At 41.3% G+C, this 18,798-nt stretch overlaps 1 protein-coding gene and 1 long non-coding RNA gene across 4 annotated transcripts in view; one reads left to right on the top strand and one right to left on the bottom strand.

Annotated features, from left to right (window-relative positions):
* Positions 1 to 1,005: 1,005 nt before the first annotated feature.
* Positions 1,006 to 18,798, top strand: part of LOC117214301 — a 38,509-nt gene continuing 20,716 nt past the window's right edge. For 2 of the 3 annotated variants that reach the window (XM_033460295.1, XM_033460292.1), the window contains exon 1: positions 1,006 to 1,258. The gene's annotated coding sequence lies outside the window, so the exon portion shown is untranslated. Of the gene's footprint in view, positions 1,259 to 18,580; positions 18,773 to 18,798 lie in introns of those variants that run through there. The other variant, XM_033460294.1, reaches the window with a different exon arrangement.
* Positions 2,636 to 4,721, bottom strand: LOC117214305. Its single transcript, XR_004488830.1, has 3 exons — positions 3,830 to 4,721; positions 3,607 to 3,707; positions 2,636 to 2,739 (listed from the first exon to the last, which is right to left on the bottom strand). It is a non-coding gene; the product is annotated as an uncharacterized LOC117214305 (long non-coding RNA).

The raw sequence follows: 18,798 nt of genomic DNA on the forward strand, positions 1-18,798 counted from the left end.
GTTCTCCGAAGAATTTTTTCACCCACTGATGAAATATTTCGTAACGATATCATAGATGCACGTTAATAAAATGGGTGAAAATAAAGCAGTGATCACAAGTCGTTATTGTTTGTATCATGTCAGTTTTGAGCAAGATAATCCCAAGTTTAATCGATGTTGTCCATCCATACGAATCGGAAGATACCGTTTATAACTTTCAAAATTACTACGGCGAAATTCTATTATCGGGCTGTTTGTGGAGGAGCTGTTATCGTAGAAAAAAATTTGGTTTTTACGAAAAATTCATTGTTGACAGTGGCTGTGTGAAATACTTTCATCGATTCAACGATCGTGACAACGTATTTCATTGTCAGAAATACTTTTCCTATTTCGAGTTCATCATTTGTCAAGTAAGTACAAGATTCTACTTAAATTTCTCAAAATTAAAAATGACGGGTCAATAACCCGGTGTATACAATACGAACATCACAACTACGAATGATACGTGTATCTACCACGTAATTGTGCTTCGTACTTGACACTCTGTGGCAAATCTATATTTATGGTAAAATTTAACATTTATTTCGTGAAATTTATAATTAAATGTAATAAAAAAAGAATGCGCGCGTTTTCTCTCAGACTCACCGTAACCATGGTAACCCACGTGGACGCATGCGCTTACAATTGGTATGCTTAATCGTAGTACCGTGTCTTCTCAGTTCTATATCAGTTATAGTCGTACATGCACTTATTAAGACTGAAAAGAGATGTTTAATTAATCGAATTTAACGTTTACTATCAATCACGTGTTCAGAATCTACAGTGTTCACACATGGTATTCTAGCTGTCTGTTTCGAATGTGCTGCCAAATAGATATGTGTTATGATATGTATAAGTGGGGAGGAGGGGGTCAACGTTCGGTGAACGATCGATCGCGATTGGTTTAGCCGCCCAGCTCTCTACCAATCGGAGCGCGTGCTGCGCCCTAACATGAAAGTCTGCTGCACGAGACAGGCCAGTTTGCTGTTGCAAGCTTCAGAGGTGCGGTTGTTGGTTGTGTAAGCCGGTTCGCGGTGTTTTCGCTGTTTTTAATTTTCACGTTTTACAATTCACCGCATAAAGTTGAAGACACTTGTCGCAGACATGCCGAGGAAAAACGATATCCGTGCGTGATGCGAGTGGTAAATTTTGTGCACCCATTTGTGTTGCAATTACGACCGACTGAATTTGAAGAAAACTGTTACGAGAAAGTGTCAATTCCTCTGAAGAAACAACCACGGTATGTCACCTGTCAATTTCATCCCTTGTTTTACGATTAATTCGTGCATGTTATTGATTGGTATCGTGCTCTGGATCGGAGCGTGCGTACGTGCGTGTACCAGCATATTTACGAACACGTATTGTGATTCAGAAATTCAAAATTATTTTATGAATGGTTTTTCAATATTTATATGACACTCGATGTTTAGAAAATATTGCAACACACCATTCATTATGGCATAAGTATGTACAGTTTACTTCATCTTTACATTTTCTTGTTGACTGTATACGTATATGCGTATCCTTTTACCTAGCATACATATCCAAAAAAGAGTTCATAGAAATTAGCATTAACGACTAGTGCCATTTATAAAATCGTCACATATTTATAATTAGCTATCATCCGGTATATTATAAATTAAGCTTCGATATTATGAGATTTTACGACGCAATCAACCAGACAGTCGATTGAACCATGTTAATATTCCATCGAACAACATTATCATACACTCATCTCTGGTGCTAACTTGTTCCTCACATCGCATTCCTAAAATAAACGCTTTTTACGGTGTCGTTAAAATTCGTAGTATGTAGTTTCTGTAGCACGGTTGAAAACGAAGTTTTCGTTTCGCTCGCCATAAAGAAGGGAAGGAAAAAGAAGGATAGAAGAAAACGATATCGAATGACGGTGATCACGCGGATAATTTTATAATTCCATCTGTGTATTTGACACCGTGGATTAGCATTCCGGCGAGTTGTTAAACTGTGTTCTAAAATTAGATCGTTTCAGATTTATCTGTGAAGCTTATTTGCGCGATTCTAATCGTTGCAGTCTGGATTGTCTGTAATTCGGCCGATAGTCGCGCGTGAGGCTCGCGCATGTAATGAACATTGGATAATTTTCGTTCGTAGGGCTTCTTCGTTCTCTCGTAACGTAACTCCAGTTGAGCGGTGTCTTCTTGCTACTCAAAACCAATTTCGCGATTGCGTACCTGACGCGATTGTGTATTGGTGACGTAACATTGCTTCTTCCGATTTGTTGTTACGTGCACGTGCCGCGGAGCAATGTTCGTCACGTGATCGCTGGAGCTACTGCTCAGTGCTTATTCAATAGCTCCGTGTAAATCTCTGAATTATTCAAGGTCATTTCCCCCATTATAAGTTTGGAGAAAAGATTTATCATTATTTTAGGTCATTAAAAAATTTTAATCGATTCCTACATCTTTATTAATGATAGTGCCTAATCGACTAGATGTGTCTAAAATTAAAAATTTTGCGTTTAAACTATTCTCTAACTTAACTGAATGTTTTAACCTAACTTAATTGAGATTTAACACAAAACTCTAATTCAAATTTGGGAAATTTGGTAATCTAATTGAAACTTTAACTTAACTTACCTGTAAATTAACTCAAAACTACAACTCAAACTTACCTTCCTTTGTCCGCGAACTGAACGCTGTTTTGTGAAAGTAACATTCTGCACTGAGTTCAATATAACTTCTGAAACAGAAATAATTTTTAGACCGGCCGTTCTCTCAGTTCAAAACTTGTATTTTTTTTGTTCTACTTGAGTAGTATTCGAATATAGATTACAAGGATGAATAAAAAATTATTGGCGCTTCGAAACGAAATTTAGTCAAAAAAGAAATCGTTCTTTTAATTCTAGCATTTTTAAGTTACATTAATTCTCTTAATGGGGGGTTATCAAGTTCAAAGCAACTTTATAGCGCAAATAACCGCGAGAGGATTCTTTACTGTATAAATTGATAGGAGTGAATCATTCAGGGGTTGAGTTATCTCTTTCCTCGAGGGATACGGTAATTATTTCTGTAAATTACATGCTCTTGTAGCTTAACCACGTTGCGTAGTTGCACGTCACTGGAAAGGGGAGAAAAAGGGAGAAAGTTGGGAACTTTTTATGGTTTGGAACGGGACGTGAAGTTGCATGTAAAATTCCCCATTAATATGTTTAAAAACCTGACGAAATTTTCTCGACAGAAATTAAACGATTGAATAACAAACGAGCAGACATTAATCTCAAATGAATACGTTGGTTAGTTTTGACATTGGAAAACGTTTAGATAAAAAACACGATAGAAACGATACAAAAGTTGCGAGGTTGAAAATTTGTTGGTTCTGAGATATATAGCAAAGGTTTTAATCCCTTTGCCGTGGTTTATCGATTCTCGTCGGTGCAGAATGCACGCTAGTGCATCACTATGAATGCTGCGGACGACGTGTGACCTTGAACGAGTGGCTCGCGAAATCCAAATAGAACCCGGGCAAACAAACCCTATGGTACTTTTCAAAGCGATACTAGTCATTTTTCTGTTCTGTTTTAAATAGTTTTAATATCCACCTACTTACATCTTCACCGTCACTTTCCACCCTTTTGTACGAAGTTTGTCTTCGTCTCTTGAAAATCCTCGAATTTTTGTTTCCATGTGATCCTCTTCTTGTTTCCATGGCTGATCGACCCACGGGTATTTAACAGTTTCTTTAATTAACTTATAAATGGATTATATTATAGTTTAAAACGTTGTTTTTAATTAGTTCATATTGCTTAATTGGTAGGTTTAAAAAGTTTCACCTTTCGAAAGGATTCGAAAAAACGTTCGCACGGTTGTTCGTCTCGAAAAGAGCGACGTGCCTTGAGAGAACGGCGGGCTGCGGGTAGATTGAAATACTTATTTAAGGAGGATCCAATTAGGCTGCCATTCCTGGAATTGCCGCGGCCAGGTTTACGCCATTATCGATCAAACTGTCCCAGATTCGCGAATTCTTCGTTGCTGAAGCGTTCATGCACAACGCTCCGGCTATCCTGTGCGCCTATAGTCGAAGCTTTCTGTTCAGTCTTGATAAAATCACCACGTAAATACTTGGCTTCTACCATTGAAAAATCCCTTTTCATTTCTCGATCGGTTTTCCCTTGTTTTTTTCTTTTGGTGGAGATTAAACGAGAAAACAATTTAATTTCCGACTTTGTCCTCGAGTTTGATCCGTCTATCGACAAGCAAAAAAAGAAAAGAAATATGACTGAAGAGCGTCTGAGAAATTTGGAAAGCTCGTTTCTTTTATGCTCGAAGTAATTCGAGGCTGAAAGCGGTCTGGAGTCGAGTCAATTAGCCAGAAGTGGATGGAAATCAAGGGTGGTTAAGGAATCCCTCTTACGAGCGACTTTTTCCCACTGATTCTCTTCGCATGGAATCTATTTTTTTCCTTTTTCCCAACTCAACCCCGCTCCTCGTCTGCTCTCTGAAAGTTCGTGTCTGAAAGGCTCGTGTGGCCACTCAAGTCGCGAAAACGCTGAGCGAGCTACTCAAGAGCGACGAGCGAGCACGCCTGGTTGGGACGTGTAAGCCGCTTTCGCGAAATTTACGCTAATTTTTAGGTCAGATACGCGCCAAACTGACTATTAATTTCGAATGGTACCCATGGATGATCTCTCATCACGAAATCTTGCTCGCGCGATCGATCTACTTTCACAGAGAAATTTGCATAGGACATTCAGCGAAGTTTCTATACCTTTTACAAAACATAGAACTTTTACAAAATGTGGAAGAGACGAGAGAAAGTGAATAGCGTCGAGAGAAACTGTTGATGAAGAATAATCGGACAACAATCTATCAAGATGAAATGTAACATTTAACTAATCGATAAACAAATTGGTAATAATTAAGATTAGTATAGTTTCGGCAATTAAACGTAGAGGTCCCAGTTTCTCGTCGATCAGCTGATCGGTGAAGAAACGAGTCTTTTGAATAGCAGCCAACGTCCTCGTTACCATTGTTCGGCTCTCTCAATGTTCCCAGCTTCTTTTACGTACCTTTCGACGAAAACATCCCTTACAATCCAGCCTTGTTGTTTTATTCGTCGGCTATTTACTTCCCGAAGTTTTTGAACGGTACTGTGGTGAAGAAATAATCGTACACAGGCTGAATCGAGCGTTTCTTTTGCAATCGGCCGAAGGAAGACGAATACGGGATTATGGTCATTTCAGGCGGTTACATCACGCGCGTTCATTCCCCGTCGAATTACTCGTCTTCGATGCTAACCCTTTTTCCTTGATTTTGCAATAGTCGCGTTGCATTAATTATGCGCTTCCGTGGGCAGTGGCATGCGCGAACGTCGAGAAACTACCACGATTTGCATGCACACTATTGCACACAGTGGTCGATTATGTCATCGGACCAACGCGGAGGAATTAGTCGGACAATGTTATCTTTGCGCCTCGAGTCATCGTGAAGACTCCGTCTTGCTATTTCAATATCAGGTGTGTCTTGTTTGATTCATTGGCAGCAACCTCTTCTAAAAGTAAAGTAGAGTAATTCTTTGTTTTACCCTGCTATTATTCTCGCATCTATATAACCTGAAATGTCAAATGTCATACGTGTCACGGTTATTACTATTATTTTCTATAAGAAGTTAAAAGTAGTTTTGTTTATCCGATAGCAGAATTGCAAGAAGTCTTCGCGTTAAAGATATACGTAACTATTCTCCGAGTTCTTTATTCTTTTACCATCCCCTTTTCACCCTTTTACAATATAGCTTAAGCTGTCGTGGATAGTATTACATGTACATATTTTCTGCGTATGACGTCAAGATGTCGGAGAAATAGTCATTTTCTAAATTCATTCTGAATTTCTCGTGATCTTGTTACACTGTGAAAGGGTTAGTAGTTTAAAAAAAACAGGTGTATTAGAAACTTCTGTAGGAGGTGTAGGAGACTTCTGTAGGAGGTAATAGTTATTGCACTTGGTCCGAATTCCGGATAACTTTTGTGTCACCCCGTGATTTTTCAGTTGCACGTGAGTACGTAGAAGGGTAGAGAGAGAAAGAGAGAGAGAGAGAGAGAGAGAGAGATTCTGTGGCGTAGAAATCGCGAAAGTGAACGGTTCTGGTCGAGTTCCCATGGACTTTCTAGATCAAAGAGGTCCGACGATTCGCGCTATTTTGCATGCGTGTACGGCTCCACTGTGTCGTCGTCACACAAAGTGGTTTAATCGAGCTTACCGACAAGAAACTCGCCTCTAATCGTCAAGAACCATTCCTCGACTGGTGATTTTCTTGCTTCGAAATCTCTCTGTGGTAGCCACTTTGTGCATTGGCCTCTAGTTAGATACTTTTTTTTAATGGTTTGGCTAATTGCGGAAAACGCAGAACCAGCATTCGAGGGATTCTATTATACGTTGGTAATGCGTTTCCCGTGGCACTTTGCGACTACATGAGACACAAAGAGGTATTATAACATGATACAATGGCATTATAGTGTAAAGACAAAGGCTGATCTCGTTTAGCTTCCGTCGAGACAATCTACTTTTACGGATGATCGATAGTGTTTGCAAATTTATTCACGTAGAAGGTATTAGTTGATGTAGCAAATCGAATTATCGTGGCCATAAATAATTCTATAGAACGAGCATTGAATAATCAATGGCAATTAGGACGAGTAATACGGTCGTAGATATTCGTCTATAAGCGTGATGTTACATTGATCTTGTATAGCCGAATACGCATGGAAACGATGAAAAACCATATGGAAATATCGTATCTCGGCTAGGTCAACGACCTCGAGTATGCAAGCATAGCATTGTGATCACGGCACAAGATAAATTGGCAGTAAGCATAGCTCATAATCGCGGCAGCTGACAGTACACCGTCTTCTAAGGTCTTCGCTCCAATGCATGACGAACGTGCAACGAAATATGTACTCGTTTCTATATCGGTGACGCAACACGTTCGATCGTACTGTTAGAAAATTTCTATCTCTCTCGTGTATACACCTCCCAATCTGTTCCTATCTTGTTTCCTTTCGGATAAACAGATTCTTCTAAGAAATTAGAGTTTCTCCAACTCAATGCTCGACGCAAGTTTAAATGTTTCTTTCGTAAACATCAAAGAACGCGAAGCTCCGCTTTTAGCGATTTAAGGAAGCTCATGGATCGCTCAGTGACATTGCAATTTGGCAAATTACAGACCAGCTAATCCCAAAGATCGATGAACGCTGATATTTTGGCCCGACGATGTTTTGGCGATGGCGCCCGCTGCGTCGAGACGGTCTCATCGATCCATTCACTCTCACTGCCGTTTATGTGGCCCGGTCTTCTCGCTTCCTCCAATTTCCTTTCCTCTTTTCCTTCTCTCTTTCCCTTGCCCTGACAACCTGCTACCTTACACCTTGCTCCTATCATAGCACTTCTATCGACCTACGCTTGTTTCGCTTCCTCGTTCTCTCTCCTGTACGGTCACCGGTTCTTTCCTTCGTTTATTTTCGCGCAAGTTCGTTTGCTTCTTCACCCTTGTGTTCACTCTTCCCCGGGTTTGTCCATTTTGTTCTTTAATCTTCGTCAAAAGACAAAACAATCCGGAGCTCTTTTTATTCACGATTCTGTAACGCTCGAACGATCAAGAGATTTTTAGGATGATGAAAAGTACGGATGAATTTTGGGAAACGTTTGACCCAGATTGACGAAGTTCGACTAGGTTACTTTCGAGCGTTTTACATTCGCGGGACGTTCGGTTTTGCGACGCTGGACACATATTCGATAGAGTTATAGAAATTCATTCACGAGAACGCGCGAGTTATGACGCGTGTAAGAGCGACAAGGACGTGCGAAGAGTTAGAAATGCCGGCCGTATTACCGAAGGAAGGCACGTAGGAATCGAGGGGAACGAAAAGTCAGAGTCATAACGTTTTAATGAACAACTGTGATTTGTCATGTTGTAGGTGATGTTTAAAATAAAAAGTATTTAGGAGCCGCAGATATCAACATATATACGATATTTTATTTTAATAAACGATAAATGTATTTGTTTTTGGTGAAATTCAAAATTTAATACATCATGTTTCGTTGGAAGATATTTCAAAGTTTCTACGAGGACCGATGGACGAAAACGGTTCAGGAAATTGTAGACAAAGGTTGACGTAGCCTTGGAGGGAAAAAGCCGCACCTTCCCACGGAAAGTCGCGTAACCGGTGATCACCGGCGAAGGTCTACGGTGTCTAATGAAATTGCAGCCTCGTTTCGATAAATCATCGAGTGATCAGCACTCGAAGCATTCACCACACCCTTCTGACCTGACCCAGAAATCGGAAGGTGGGCGCGCCAACCCTGTAGACGACGAAAGGTATCCTTTGAACTTTAGCTAGGTGGTCATCGACTGTCGAACGAACGAACCTAAACGTGTCCGTATCCGGATCTCGTGGCAAGTATCCGACGATCTAGAGATCGATCGACAATTTTCTTGGACGCGAAGGAAACGGTGCAATTCGATGAATCCACTTGCAAGTGGACGCTGCAACACAGCATACAGATCCGAAAATAACAACGATTCCTGGCGTCTCTTCAGCTGCTCGTCTATGTCCGAGCGTTATTAAATATTGCTCGACGTATTTGAATTAGATGTTTGTCGAGTCGGGTTGCGTATAGTTTCACAAGCATGAATTTTCTTTCTTCTTAATCTTCCACTGCCAAAATAACGTTGATCGGCAGTCGTTTATACGAAATATCGCATTTTGCGCTCGAAGAATTCCGTAGCTCCGTTTTCCTGGCGGAAAAGTCGGACGATAGAAAACACAAACGGGAAGTGGCTTCCCGGGGCGCTCGATTAAAATATTGATTTATCGTGAGGCGGTTGGGAAAGAAAATATTGGCCCTTTTCCATCGTCACACTTGATTCCTTTCTCTCGTCCTTCTTTGGAACGATTCCGATGAAATTGACCGATTCACGGGTTTATTTGCTCGAGTACCAAGTTCGAAGTGCACACGGGAAATCGTTCCTTAACCTAGCAAGTGCTTTTCTTGAAGGCTATTTGTGTCATAGCTCGAATACTATCGTATGCTGCTGATTTTCTATATAACGTGAAACCACGTGGAAAACGTACTTTGTTTCCTCCTTATTCTTCTCGTAACTGTGGTCTTCATCTTCGTATCTCGATTTCAGTCGATCTCAATGAGAATTAGATATCGCAATGGAATATGAAAACACGTTCAGAATTCGGTTTCTCCGTGCATCGGGCGCTATAATCGTTTCAGAAATGATCGGTAGCCAACGTGGTGCATAAACCTCTCTTATCCAACCTGTTATCCTTCCAATCCCCAGTTGCAGTCGGATAACTGTCATCTCTCCCGAGTTACTCCAGTACGCGATCGTTTATTTCGCGTTTTTCGTTCAGCCACGATGCTCCTTATCGTCCCACTTGCCTCCGTATCTTCCCTCCTCGTGGCTCTATCCGACTCGTTTATGCTTCGTCTTGGAGTTCTATCGCATCGGTTCTCACCCGAGGCGGTCGTGTCGTCTCCGTGTTCGCGGAGAGGAACGAAGCAGTCCGCTCGGCCGGCTCCGGCGAGTGTCGTTCGGGCTCGAGCAGTGCTAAGAATACCGCGGCCAGCCATATTTGGCAATGAGACCGCGTGGCCGCGCGCCGCGTTGCCCGCGGGAACACGAAAGGGAGAACCGCCTCTCTTTTCGGGGGCAGAATCGGATCGTCGTTAACTCGAAGGGAAGTTATAGTGGTTCCTTCGTCCCCATAAATTGTCATTTTGCTATCTTCTAATAAAATGTTTGTCCCGTTGGTGGTGGAAAATTGTCCTTATCGATGATCGGTCCAATGCTGATTTTTGTGCACTTATGGAAAATTTAAAGATGCAATTACCCATGGAATGTACACAGCATGCTAAAATATATAAAATATCCAAAAGAAAAAAAATTCTTACTTTGTCATAAAAATATGAATGAGCATTCCTGCTTGGTTAAGTCACAGATTTTCGTCCGAGCAAAAGTGATGTCTCCATGATCAGAAAGCGAGAGTAGTGGAGAAGTTAGGATGTCACGCTGTTAGCCAATCACGATCAACAGCATTCTCTTTATGATTTCTCTTAGAAAATTTATTCTCGATGGAGGAGTTTTCTAGAAAATTCGAATATTCCTTTTTTTTATCTTTGCGCTATTGAATCCTTGAAGATATACGACGTTATTTTGTTTCACAGCGAATGAGAGAACTGGACGCTGATGGTTTTCGTTAACGGCGATGGGGGACAACGTCGCTGGTCGCTTGTAGCGTTACAGGTTTATCGCGACGATACCGGCGCTTTAACGCCAATTAGGCGGTAATTAATTGATCGTCGGGAACAGGCAACGAGGTTATTAAGGTCACCGAGCTCCGGTCGACGTACGAACTCCTCTATGCTGCTCGACCGTTGCCACAACGATGCTCAGAAATTGTCTCTTCAGGTTCGTCAAACAAATGATTCGTTTTCGAGGGTCTTTGATGGTTCCGTATAATGGCCACGTTGCAACGCGATCAATCTTCATATTGTTTTCGTACGGCAGAAATTCGCTCATTTGATGTCATCGCAGAACAGGCGGTTCGTATAATTGAAGTTCACCTATTTGTCCCACTACCTATATTTAAAATTATTTTTATTTCAAACGATGAGAAATAACTTCATTACTTTTTCCTGTTTCTTAATTTATGGAGTTGATCGGTATAGCTTCTGAGTGACTCGTATAACTTGGAGATATTTTCTATTCGCTTTTAGTTTCTTCGTTTACCGAGGCCTAATTGCGTTAAGTGCGGTTAATATGCTTTCAGATGGCCATCTAAGATCTCTATTGCAAGCAAATAGGTACTCGACTAGAATCGATAATTCAGCGAATGACCGACTAATCGTATTATACGAGGCCTGTTGGCGCATGCCAGAAAGGCCAGAAGGAGGTTCACGGTCTCGATATTCGTCGAGCGAGTTCTTTCGTCGGTTTTTTGTAAAAAATCGGTATATAATCGTTGCGCAAAGCCCGTGCGTTCACCTACGACCCACGCGTTCACCGCCAATCGTTACGTTATGTTTGCAAAGCGCGTACAATTGCACGTGCCTGCATTTTCGAATCGATCGATGTACCGAAGCTGCAGCCGTGGAGGCCCGTTACATCCGGTTTGCTAGCGATTACATCTGCAATCGAGACGCGATGTGTCGTTTAGAGGGGCATTAATCACAGGCCTGGATCCTCCGCGGTTATTAGCTTTCCCCCTTGTTGCTTCCTTTCGTGCTGTTCTTCCTTCAATGCTCCCCTTGTAGCCCGGCCGACAATTTTTCGGCCTGATTTCCACTGGTATTCCACCAAGCAAAACACTTGCTCGTTGAAACGACGAGTTCCATGTCGTTGTAACAAGTGAGTCATTCCGAAGTGAACAGTTTCTTGCGTATCTTCTCTTCAAAGATGCCATTAGTTTGATGAATTGCACGAACAAAAATCAACGAAATAGACGACGTAAAACAAATAACAAATAAACGTTTTATTTCTCTTGTAATTGGAAAGCTTATGGCCTCTAAATTAAACTTCGTTAACAGCAGAAATATCGATGAGCGATGTACTGGACATAGATAATTGTAATTAACATTGAAATTAATTTTAATCCAAAATCTGTCGTTTTGATAAGTTTGGTAACTCTAGCGTTGACTGTTAAGCAACGATCATGTGATTTCAGCTGATGAAACAAGTGGAAAAAAGTATACGAGATAAAAAAGTAATTTTATCATTTTTCTTTACGGCAACTTTCACGATGTAGGTTGAAGAACTTGTAGATTTTTCGTTTCATTGTCAGTGAGAGGTGGTCGGCGACGATATCGTACATAAATCGCGTCACTTGATACATGCATAATGTATCTCATTCATAAACACGAGGCCACCTATCGAAGAGGGCACATAGGGGCCGCGATTCCGTAATTCGAACATTCGTATTCGACGAAGCCGTCGCATAAACGCGATAATTCCTGTCCCGCTTCGTCAATTAGATTCCGTGGAAAATTCCCCCATCAGTTTGCATTTCACGTGTCGTTTCACGGTTTCGACGCTCCAATTCCGTTATGTAGATAGTTTCTCGGAACTTCTTTTTCCGAAATCCTCGTCATCTTCCCTCATTTCGATATTTTAACTCGGAATCTCAGAAATCGTGAAATTTCACGGGGACACATTTTTCTATTTCTAATCTAATAATATATATTGTAATGCATTTATTAAATTTCACGGTCTAGAAATTTCTCTTGGCTTAGAAAAATATCTTAAAATATCCATATCTTCGTCTATCACTCATACGTATTCCTCTGCACATCACGCCATTTCTAATGTAGTGATTTTAACAATTTGTTTCGAGCAATTTAGATCACATGTGTGCTGTAAGAATTGTACTTGGAATTTAGAATATAATTTGCGAGATAAATTTTCGATCTTCTTTGATGCCGAGCTCTTCGTTGTAATACAATTTTAGTTAGCGTTCGATTATCCGACACTACTTTGCGTGCGTTTCGATAAAATTCACTAGAAAATACGAGAAACGAAATAGAGAAACGAAATAGTGGAAATTATGTTAGAATAATCACGATTACTTAAGATAAGGACATATTTGATGAAAAGAGTATAGTATTCCATCGACGAGATAACTGTATTCTAATAGCAGCGAATCTGTTAAGCAAATTCCTGCCGATTGAATTCATTGAATGAACGAAAAATCATAGCTGGTGGGTAGAATCGATTTTTATTACGTAAAATATTTGTTTCCCATGAGATTCGGATAAACGAAGCTATGCTATACTGTATTCCAAATGTATCGCGTCAGACTCCAAGCATAAAGCGACACGAATCAATCTTCGATGAAATCATTGCAATTTCCCGCGGATGTCCCATCCATCATCCATCAATATCTTCGTAGACCTCGAAACCACCTATTCATCGTTTCAACAAACTCGGGATTCGCCTCGCGGAAAGTCAACTCGCGAGAAATCTGTTTTTCCGCTGAATCCAAGCTGGTTTCGAGGCATCCGGGCCGAAGTTGTAAATAGAGATTCTAGGAAATGCTAATAAAACATCCTATGGCATCGCTCCACGGCGTGGCTAGACACGACTGATGAGGATCCGCGCGCACGTAGGTATCTATGCTCGCCGGTGCCCCCTTCAATTTGCGTATTCTCTTTTTTTTTCTTTTTTCTTCATTCGCGTACCGTCGCTGAACCGACTGAATAGCCAGCTAAAAAGCTCTTTTCATCCACGGCTTAGAACTCCGTGACCGTGAACGCGCGCCAGATTAGACGTGCCTCTGCTTTCTCCTGGCTTCGTCTGACGTCGACTCGATCTTGGAAAAATTTCTTTTCACACAGGAACTCTAATTAATTTAGGCTTGACGCGTTGAAATATTTAAAATACACCAGAATATTTCTACATATTTCTAGAAATATCCTCGTTTTTACTTTATTTGAGCCCCCAATCTTATCGAATGTATAGGATATATCACTTACACGGTAGATGATTTCTTCCAAAGATTGTGATCGTTCCGAACGAAAGTCAACCAAGAACAGTGCCATAACTCGATAGCTACTTATAGCAAAGAAAATTGTACACTCGCGTCAAATAATTAAGTTTAGGCGAGAGAACGTATCCGACGTGGACACGTTCAGGTTGCTCGATTGCTTGTATTTTTTTACGCTACGCATCATTAGAGCGTTATCAAGAGGCGGATGATAAATGACGTAAAGGAAACAGGTTTTCAATTTCGAAAAAGCCGCACATCATATTCACGTGGGATTAATTAATGATCCGCGCGACTTCGTTGCCTCTCAATTAGGTGAAGTCGGAAGAGGCGATGTTTGGTAGAACGACGAAAATTATAAATTCGGCATTTTTCGAATAACTCGACCCACGTAGAATACCAATTACATTTTAAGTATCTTATTCGGGATCCGAATTGAAACACGACCAATGAGACTAGATTCTTTTCAAGATTTACGAGTGTTCCCTGCTGAGTGGAATTTACTGTTTATCGCAAAATAATCCGAGTACGTAAAGAATACACCTAACTGATAATTTCCGAGATTTACTCTCGCCTTCGTAACTATACAGTGTTTATTTGTTGTACTTAAAATTTATTTGAAGAAGATACCATATTAGATAAGTTGTTTAAATTAACGATACGATGAGTCGATAAATATAGAAGCTACATACTTGGAACGTGACCAAATTATAAAAACCGATGCTTAGAAGTTTTCCTCTTCTTCGACACACCGATAAGCGAAAATAGATGCAGGAAAATGATGTGCAATCTGCTTGAGACCTTCGATTCTCGTTACGTTCGATTGTTTATTGCCTTCACCTGCGTTCTATTCAACTGTAAAACGTAATTGAAGTAAGTCCCTGGAGATCGTCGTCTTTTTCCTCGTTCGACTGACAATTAGCGGATGATTAGATGGTGCAGTATGTAGGTTAGGCGATCACGAGCCACAAGGACTGAAGGAAAACAACGAATTATGTGAGTTCTTACGCGTGTCGCCCGTTACTGCGATACACGACATAAGAATGATATATGGCGCGTGCTGAAAATAGCACCGTGAATATATAGAAACGTGGAAACGGAAGTCTGGCTATAAGCGAACGATACTCTTTGAAAGTTATTCCTCCCTAGAATTGTGTTCGTTTGTATCTTGGCTAGAATTTGTACGATTGTTATTCTATAAGGAATCGTGTAAAAACGAGAGGGTCGATCAATGGACAAAAGCCATAAAAATTCATAAAGACGAAGTCTTCTTGCGTTCTCAATTAAAAACCGACTACAGAACTCAGAGTTCATTCGCGTATCATTGCTATCTCGTTTCTTTCAGTCGACGACCCTCTTGGTTGATAAAAATTCATAGTTGCAACGCTTGGCTCACGATTCGCGAATTACATAACGCGATCTCGTTGCGTCACGGCATGGATAAGCTCCGTATTTCTCGGTAATTATTGAATCGTAAATGAGAAACATACGACACTGCTCGTAGCAAAAACGAGACGTCACGTGCTAGTTGATTAATCCGCTGAAATCGAGACGCTTGCCGTGCCACGTGCGAATTTTCTGTAACAAGCGAAAAATGATACGCGAAAGAGACCTGGTCGAACGTTCTTATAAGAAATTACGATAAGGAACGTTAGTTCCTCGATACCGTGGAACGCAGAACCAAGTCAGAGTAGAAGTGAAATTTCAACTTTTCATTCCGTAAACACCTCCGTAATATCCTCATCGATTTTCTTGGCAGAATTAATAGCCAAGAATTATCTATCAGCTTCTGGACGCGAGGAAGTGAAAGCGCGGCTCTCATTAATTTCTTCCTAACGTTCCCATCGAATTACCAATCTCTCGACCAGAAGAGAGCCGTGTTTTTCTTCATCGAGAGTCGATAGATCGAGAAAATGAAACTCTTCGCTTCTCTTTGATTCGTTGAAAGGTCGACGCTCTAAGAAGACTCAGCTTCTCTGTCTGCAGAATAAAACTGTAGGCTATAGGAATCGTGTCGATATCGGAAGGAACCAAGAAATTCCATTGGAGCAGAAGAATACCTCGCGTTACTGGACATCGTAACGCGGAACGAGGAAGCGGAATTGGCGCGGGTCTCGAGCGCCGGACAGAACGCAGGGAAAAGAAATTGAAAGCCACGGAGAAGGATCTGTTAACGAGTTCCCGGAGAAACCGCGCGGTCTTGAAATCCTCCAGGGAGTAATAATAACGACCGGGCAAGTAGATCGCGAGGTCAGGGCATTTGCTTCGATTAATAGCGGATTAGCCGTCTAACTCTGTCTCGCAATAAGAACAGCTGGTCGTGAACGACCAAGAGGACGACGAAGACGACAAGGACTACGCCAGTCTGGAATGAGAATAGACGACATGCCGTGTATATTTTATCTCCTCCTCTTTCAACATCTTTCTCAGCCTAGCCGAATGGGAAAAGGAACAAACCAAATCGTTTCATATGTTCCGTCGTCTTTTTTTTTGTTTTGCATCACTTAGCGACGTATAGTTCTTGACATGTCGAGAGCATATTATTTATCAGCTGTCTGTTTCATTAACCAGTGTTCCATCTTTGATAGGAAAATTTCAGAAAAATTGATAAACTGCTTTATGAGTATCAACAGTGGCAAACTATAAATCGAAGGACATAGAAATAATTCCAGGAGAAAAATTTTGATCAAATTTTAAGTTAGAGATTTGATAAGTTAGACTTAGAAAAGATGAATTCGGTCATTCAATCTATATTTCTAAAGCTTCTACGCGAGAAGGAATGAAAACGTTGACGATGGAACGGCGCTTTTCTGTAATAAAAGCTTTCGATAAAAAGACGACGAAATTCGTGAAACGACCTAGTAACAGGAAGAATACACGGAAGAGCGAAGGATGTGCGAGAAGAATGTAGAGAAGTCGAAAAACAATGAAAAAGACTTGCGAAGGAAGACAAAAAAAAGAATAACGGATCTCCGAAGAAGAAAAGAACGCGGGATCCACTACGGTAGAGGGAAAAGAGGAGGAGGGAGGCTGGGAAAAAAAGGAAAAGAAAATGTCGAGCCGTTTCTGGCGTCCAGAAATATATTTGGCTCGGGCTGTTCTTCCGTTCGCAGCGCGCGACCGCTGCCGGAAAACTCAAAGCGCTTACCTTCGTGGAATAATTAAATCGGTTCGTAGAGAGTGGTCGAGGAACCCTCCAGGGAATGGCAAAAGGGCTGTCACGAATTTCTGCGTCACGCGCATCCGTGGACTGAACTCGAAAATTTACTCAACTGTCGACATCGTCGACTTTTGCTATGCTTTTCTAGCTCGTCGTCTCTGCATTCGGTCCTATTCTTTACAACAACTCTGTTTTCTGGCCGCGTTGCACCGTCCAACGAGATTGCACGGTTGTTGAAATGCAGCAACAAATTGTGAACGAACTGTACAGTCCAGTTCCTTGAAACGATTCGTACACGTTCACGGAATTACAAGCGACTGCAGTTCCGTATTCACGATTACAGTGATAGGTTTAATGCATAGGTAGCAAAGTTTATACCGCGGTCGTCATTATGGTTTCGAAATTGTACGGTGTAAGAGAAGATTTTTCGTATAACGTTGCTAGTGATCGAGCAGAATAATGGCTCAATCGAGTTCTTGCCTTATACGGAACACTCATTATTCGAGAATGAGGGTTCTTGAAGCAGTTTCAACAACAACAAACACAAATTAACCTAATCTAATCTAAAAACACTGATGATATGTGGTGTCTTTGTAAACGGAAAACGCGATAGAGAGAATTTTGGTCCGACGAACTAACCGAGTCCACGCAGGCATCGTCTCTTTCCCATTGTCACAATTCAGCTATTCCACTTAATAGTCACGTGGGAGTGAGAGACGTCGAAGCGAGGAGGATTCATTGAAATTACGGTCAGAGGGGAGTGGGCAGAGACATAAAGCGAGAAAGAGAGTCACGTCGAGTCGCGAATTAAATCTCATCATCGAGGAGGAAGGTATAGTTTGACCCAGTGACACCAGGGTTTTAGCTTGACCCCGTGATTCGAACAAAAACTAGCAAACAATAGGAAATACAATGGCTTCGAAATACACACGTCTCTCCTAGGGTGGTCCTCTTTTACGCCAAGAGAAATTCTCAACCTCTCGATGTTATATTTGCGCGAATCTCCTGCTCCTCCTCCTCGTAAGTCATATGTTTTCCTCCTCGCAAAACGCAACGCGCGTTCTCTAATTACCAGGAACATCGACTACGTGCGAGTTACGCGATTACAAACTTTGCTGAATTACGAGTGGCTACGAGTGATGCGTATTCTCACGTTGATTTACGTAAGTAGCGTAAATTGCGTTGGTCCTGGCACGCGTTAAACAGCGCACGCCTACTTGAACAATGAAACGTTGCATAGTCGGCGAGAAATCGGTTTGGCGAACGTGTCTCGTTCGATCGTAACACTGGTCACGTGCATTCGATCGATTAATCGTAGTTTCGAGTCACGAATAATTCTTATTTTCTTCTGAACATAATTGCTTGTCCGAATTTTAGAGATTCAACTTTGTATCACTCTGTATATTTTAGAGATCAATTCGTCTTCGTATACCTGTCGAACTGATCTAGTGCAATCCGTAACTCTCTCGAATCAAACGATATAATATATTATACCTGCCTAAAATAACCGGGATAGCGACAGCCTGTGGAAAGCGTATCGCGATTGTATTCCGAAAGCCAATATCTCATGCCAATCAGAATCGCGCTTGGACATCTCCCAATCCGAAATAAGCCGGTATTGTCCAACTGAAAAATCATTTCATCAATTATATCATTCCGCGCCGCTATATCTACAATAGTGTATCGATCCCGCTAATAAATAAATCCGCTTTTCTATTCACATCAATCGTTAATCACATCAAACGATATTATTCGACATTACTTTGAGTTCGTAAGACGGGCCGCGTAGAGTCTACTATCGATAAGCTTGTCGAGGGGACAGTATCGTCGCTTTGAAGTTCTCTTTTCTGTCATCGTACGATTCAGTTTGTGTCGCGGGATTGAGCGACGCGTGTCGTCGATGCATGCGCTTTGCATGTCGTTCAAACTTTTTTCTCGTTCGTGATTTTTACTCTATACGTACTGTGTCTCTACGATGTTAGTTGTCCGTTGCGAAACCTGGTATTTTTGGATTCTGGATTTTGGAATTAGAATAGAACAGAGTGCGAGAAAAATAGAAGAACAATCGGGTAAGTTCGGCGGGCCGAATGTTATC

Source organism: Bombus bifarius, unplaced genomic scaffold (genome assembly GCF_011952205.1).
Source record: "Bombus bifarius isolate JDL3187 unplaced genomic scaffold, Bbif_JDL3187 scf7180000009200, whole genome shotgun sequence".
Taxonomy (NCBI): domain Eukaryota; kingdom Metazoa; phylum Arthropoda; class Insecta; order Hymenoptera; family Apidae; genus Bombus; species Bombus bifarius.